The sequence below is a fragment of the Chelonoidis abingdonii genome, chromosome 6 (genome assembly GCF_003597395.2).
Source record: "Chelonoidis abingdonii isolate Lonesome George chromosome 6, CheloAbing_2.0, whole genome shotgun sequence".
NCBI lineage: Eukaryota > Metazoa > Chordata > Testudines > Testudinidae > Chelonoidis > Chelonoidis abingdonii.
In genome coordinates, this window is record NC_133774.1 from 123,649,342 (window position 1) to 123,655,411 (window position 6,070).

Genomic DNA, 6,070 nt, shown 5'->3' on the forward strand with positions numbered 1-6,070 from the left:
TGCTGCTCCTATCTGAATATTATACTAGTTTTGGATCACTCGTCTGACTGTGTATGGTGCACATATAAAAAGTTAGTAATGCTTTGGTTAAATTGTGGAGTCTTAGTAGGAATTATTGACAATATCATAGACTTGGGCAACTGCATGAACACTTTTTTTTAAAACACACTACAGCTGTGTTCTTTTGATCCAGTTGTCCTCCCTAACCAGTCTAAATTCCACTGCGCATGCATCATGTCTTTGAATGAATAAGCACGGCAGACAGTTGAAGTGACATGAAATGATATGACTAAGAAAATTCATCTCAGAGCAGTCAGACAGATCAATGGTTACACCATTGACTTATAGATGAGTGTTCAGTCCACCAGCTCTTGGGATGGAAGTTTGGGGAAAACTGGATTAACAGTAGTAACCAAGAAAACTTCTTTTTCCCCTTCATCCTGATGTCCTGGCTACTATACCACTTCTGTTGAAAATTATTTTATTTGCATGCTCATTAAAACACAGACTCTTATTTTCACATGTTCAGGATTTTAAAAAAATAACCATTTTCTTCAAGTGTTGTGAAAAATTACTTTTGTGGAACACAAGAGCACCCAAAACAAAATAAAGAAGATTTAAACAATGTTTTATTAGTTCTCAATGATCCATGCTCTAAAAACATTCAGCTGTGATGTGTGTCAGAGGGGACCTTTCATAGCATGGGAAAAATGAGTATTGAGCGACACTTCTGCATCTACAGCCAAACCTTTTAAGATTGAAAGAGACCATTATGAACATTACATTGTACAGAATCAGTTTCCTGAGCTATATTTTTCAAATACTCAAGAGTTAAACTATTAGCTTCTTTCCTCCTCAGTACAAGCTGAAGGCTCTATGAGACTGTTCACCTGTAATGAACAAGCTATCCCTGCAAAGTTTTAAATTCCAGCACACTCAAATCAATCATGCACCAACAACTGTGTTCAAATGCCTGATCCTTTATCATGAATTTGCTGAGAAAAAAAAATTATCAATGTTTTACTTCAGTCACATAGACAAAATGAAATCAAGGATACATATATTGTGCAATTGTTGAATCATCCAGCGTACAATGTAAGAGAATTACAAGTATTGTGCTCTAGCCATATTTTCATTACACAATTAAATCCAACTCTATCATATCCTGATGTAATTATGGCATAGACTTACTTTAAAAAGGTGAATTTCATTAAAAAACAAACACACAGAAGACCACTACATTATTTTATATGGTTATCATCATTTGCAATCACTGGAGATGCCTGAGCTACAGCTCAAACTGTGTAAGAGATAATGGGAGACTGTTGGCAGAGCAATGTGTTAGGGTCCATCCCACACAGGTTCATAACAGTCAGAATTTGTTAACCTTTATGGAATGTTGCATGGCCCATCGAGAGCTGGAAGATGGCTGAGGAAATACTGATGGTGGTTTATTAATTTTCTGTTTTATGCATGTTGTTGCTGGTGTGTTGTTAATAAGCGACAAAGTTTATGTATTAAAAATATTTAACAGTTTGTCAAGAACATCCAGAGCTTGGGATAAGTGCTCTTTTAGGACTTGTTTACACACTTTTTTTGCACTATTTTAGTATACTGGTTTAGAAATGCAATTAAATTGGTACAAAAAAACCTGTTTAAATAAAGCTGAAGTGCATTATAAATCTAAACAAAAGTTGTGGCCTATGAAGCCTTAAGAATTATGGTGAGCAGGGCCGACTCTAGGTTTTTTGCCACCCCAAGCAAAAAAACAAAAAGGAAACCAAATTCAGAGAGCGCAGCTGCTGAAGCAAACAAAAAAACCAAACACAAAAAACCCCACAACCTGGCATGTCACCCCTGGAATTCTGCTGCCCAGAGCCACCCTTGATGGTGAGCAAAAGATTACTGCACCTTTAAGGCTAGAACATTCTGTGTGGCAGAGTTCAATGGCCTTTTCAACTGGAAGCAGTTGCAGCTAGAGATCGAACCCAGTAACAAACTGGCTGGATGTATCTTGTAAATGAATACCTAATAACTGTGCTTACTCAGTTCATTTTTAATTGTTCCAGTACTGTTCCAATGTTTTTAAATAACCTCAATTACTTTAGTTGCAACTACTGAGCTTATTTAAAAATATTTTCCTATTGTGTTTGGTAGACAAAAAAAATCAATCATGGATGAAGTGATTTATATTTTTTCTTTTAATCTCACCCCTGGATCTAAAGTAATTAAAATGCAATTTCCCCTTCACTACATTCCGCTGGGACAATGAAAGAGGGAATCTGGTACTCCTTCAGGCTGCCATGCATAAGAACAATGTTGCAAAAATCAAGTTCTGAACTCCTTAGAAAAATACATGAATCCTCTCTGATTTAGTATAACCTTGCATTCACTAAGCATTGGTTTTAGGTATAAATGAACCTTAGTATGCCATAAAAATGAAGTTCCTCCTGTATGTATAGTTTGCACAACAACTTCAATATATAACATGCAACTTCTTTCTCAACAATGTTATAAAATATTTTAATCATTTTGAAGATTTATATAATTAAGATTTTTTTGTTATGAAATAAGTTCTCAGGAATTTAAGACTAAAACCAGGCTAGCATTGGATTTATTTAAATTTTTAAGATTTTATTATGCCTTTCTTGAAGGCTTAAGTTTTCATAACTAACTACCAATTTTGGGATTTCAACCTGAGAAACCCAAAAGGGGCCCAATTTTCAGAGTGCCTGCAGGCGTCCACTAAATATAAAACTTTCTTCAAGTTTCAAATGGGCACCCAGAAACTGAAAACAAAGTCACCTAAGTTTTGAAAATCTAAGCAGATATTAACAACCCTAAGATCCTTTACCAAAGACACATGAGGTTATCAAAAGCAGGACCTCATGTGCAAAAAAAGTAATTCACCTTTAACTAGCCCAGCTGTACTTAGCTACTGAAACTATGTTGTGTGTCACACACTATTCTAAAGACTGTAAGAAAAGACTATCATCTGCAAAACAAAATCTTTCCACTTTATTAGAGGCTTCAAATACAGTTACACAAATACAATTATTCAAACCTATACAATTTGTATACTGTTCACTATTTATATACAGGAAAGGATGCTGTTCAACTTGAAATCTTGTCACTTAAAACTGAATTAAAAGCATTTTCAGATATTTACATCTACTATCTAGTAGTACTTGCATTCCCCCACCCCCTTTCCTGTTGAAGCCTTAAAATCTACATAGAGAAAAACTAACTACACAAAGTGGAAAAAAAAAAAAAAAAAAAAGGACAGAAAATGCCCAGACCTAGGTGGGAACCCAGAATTTTTGTTCATATGAAATTCTGTGGTGGGGGTGGGATCTGTTTTGGAACAGAACAAAAAAACCAAACCCTAAGTTTCCTTTTAAAAAAAAATAAAAATCATTCTAATCAGAACAAAATGTTTTACTTTTCAAATTTTTATAATTTTTAAAATTTGTTTTTTCAAAAAAAAAGAAAATCATAACTTCCGTACCAATAATGTTAAAACCTTCAGTTCCATTTAACAGTATGTTGTCAAAACCCACACATTTCTGCAAAACATGTAGCTTTAGATGAATCAGCATCTTCCAAAAGAACATTATGCTGGAAGGCTGCCAACTCTATCATCATCATCATTTATGTAGCACTAGAAGACTGACTAATTTGGGCTTCATTGTGTTAGGTGCTGTACAAATATAGTATGTCCATAATTTGTTTCAGTATTCTTAGGTGTCAAGTACCTGTAAGTACTTGAAGTTAAAAAAAAGTCAGATTGGATTTTAAATTGACAGCGGAATGGGACTGGGTTTTGAAGTAATACCATGTACTTAAAGTCAGACTTCCATAGCATTTTTCTTCCTATTGTTGTTACAACATACATATATGATTATGGAAACTCAATGTAATCATGCAAAATATTTCTTCAGTTTGTAATCATATTTTTTGGTTTAAAAACCAATATTGTCAAGGAAACTCACAAGTAATTTAAATTTTATTTTTGAAACTAACTGGGTTTTGAATAACCTCCTGTTAAAAACTGTTGTAAACATGTACATATTAATACTTCAATTCTGTGAACATACATGTGCTTAATTAGGCATGTGAGTAGTCCAACTGAAGACAAAAGGACTACTCACTGCATAAAGTGTTACCTTAAGTGTTTGCAGGAGCAAGGCCTTCAAGTTATTTTAAATGGTATTTAAAGTATATAACTAAGATTCATAAGGTCAGGGAGCAATTTGTAATAATATGGTGAAGCAGTTATGCTTCATTCAAACACAGAACTCTGTTTCAACAGCAATGCTCCAGTAATATAGTGACTGTAGTTCAACATCCCAGAATCCAGAAGTTTCCTGCTTCATACAAAAAATTGCTAACATGAAGGCATGGACTTAAATTGCAGCTTTGAATTACAGTCTTCAAGAATGTTATTAAATTGTCACTTTACAATTCAGAATTGTGAATTCAAAATAGCATGTGTCTGTTTAATTATGTTTAACTTGAAGTGGCAAAAAGGTACTTAGAGGTCCATCTCTGTGATATATCCAGCAAGAGTCCAAATTAATTGTTGTGAACATTTAAAACATTCGTATAATCTACCATGAAATCTTATTCGACAGGGGAAAAACATATTATATAAAGTCACTCCGCTCACCACTACAAATCAGGAGTAACTATGCTCAAGTCAACAGAGCTACACCAGCATAAAAACAAAACGATAGCTTTGACAGATTTAGGTCTCCGCAACGGTTGTTTACATTAACATACGGTGCAGTCTCCTCCAACAGAGAAAACTCCAAATCAGAAACACTGCCCTGAAAATCAGACCATATTCAACCCTTTAACCTAAGGCCAGGCAGGGACACTGCCTGAACCATACTCCGTGAAACGATCATGAGCTCCGACAATAACCCGCAGCCTGGGAGGCTCCACTCCACACACAGCCCCTCCCTCCCAGCATCCAGTTCAGCCTGTCCGGGCCGGCTGGCTTCACTAGCGCGGCGCACGCTTCCTTCCCCTTCGCCCTGTTGTTCGCCCCGCTGCTGAGCGAGGGGACCCGCCACCCACCAGGGCCAAAGCTTCCCGTGCGCGGCACTTCCCCTTGCCAACGGCCGCAGCCGCAGCTCCTGCTGCAAACCGAAACTGCCCCCTCCCCCCGGGGCAGGAGGGGCCGCGGCGGCCGCTGACACGCCAAGTTTCAGCCTCACCCCATGTCAGCAAAAAGTTGGACCCTCTCCCCCGCCCGCCTCAAGGGCCTGGTTCGCCCCCCGCCGGGAACCCCCACGGCCCGACCCTCCTCAGACAACGGGCGGGGCCCCACCAGCCCGGGGGAGGCGAGTCAGCCCCCCACCTGCCGCCCCGCCCGCCCGCCCGCCGGCCTCAGGACCCTTCGCTAAACCCAGCCACATCCCCACCATGCTCGCGTCGCGAGCTGAAGCGGCACCGGCGGCGGGGCAGGCTCGCACCCCACCCACGCAAGCGCGCCCGCGCCACTGCGGGGGCAGGCAGGTACTCACCCATCCATGCACAGACCAGGAAGAAGCAGCGAGGACCGGGGGAGGGAGGGAGGGAGGAAGCGGCGCGGCGGCGGGTGGCACGAAGAGGGGAAACGCGAGAAGGATGGAGAGGAGCTCGGGTAGGGAGGACGAGTAGGGCTGAAGCGGCTGCCCTTCTCCATGCGGTACGGTGAGTGGGGGGCGCCCTCCGCAGGCGACACACCCAGGCCCAACCTCAGCGTGAGGAAGCGCGCGTGCGTCAGGAGCAAGCGCCCGACGTCGCCGGCGCAAGGCGCGCACGCCGGCGCGCGCCTGCCTCGCCTCGCCTCGCCTCGCCCCGCCCCCGACGTTCCTTGCGGGGCCGCTCAGCGCGCGCCACATACCCTGGCCACATATCCGCGTAATGTGTGCGCGAAGCCGCCCCTTCCGGTCCTCTCCCCGCCTCTCACCTCCCCGGCGCAGGCGCACTGCGCGCTCCCGGTGGTTGGGAGATGCTCAGCTCTGCTCCCGTAGCGATAGGCGGCTGGTTTCTGTTCTGAACTGGCTCGTAGCCGAGCCGG

General features: G+C 41.6%; 1 protein-coding gene across 1 annotated transcript in view; it reads right to left on the reverse strand.

The window, feature by feature from the left end:
• PTBP3 (polypyrimidine tract binding protein 3) overlaps positions 1 to 5,756 on the reverse strand; it is a 122,216-nt gene extending 116,460 nt beyond the window's left edge. Inside the window, exon 1 of the mRNA XM_032763591.2 lies at positions 5,532 to 5,756. The gene's annotated coding sequence lies outside the window, so the exon portion shown is untranslated. The remainder of the gene's footprint in view (positions 1 to 5,531) is intronic.
• Between the last annotated feature and the right edge of the window lie 314 nt (positions 5,757 to 6,070).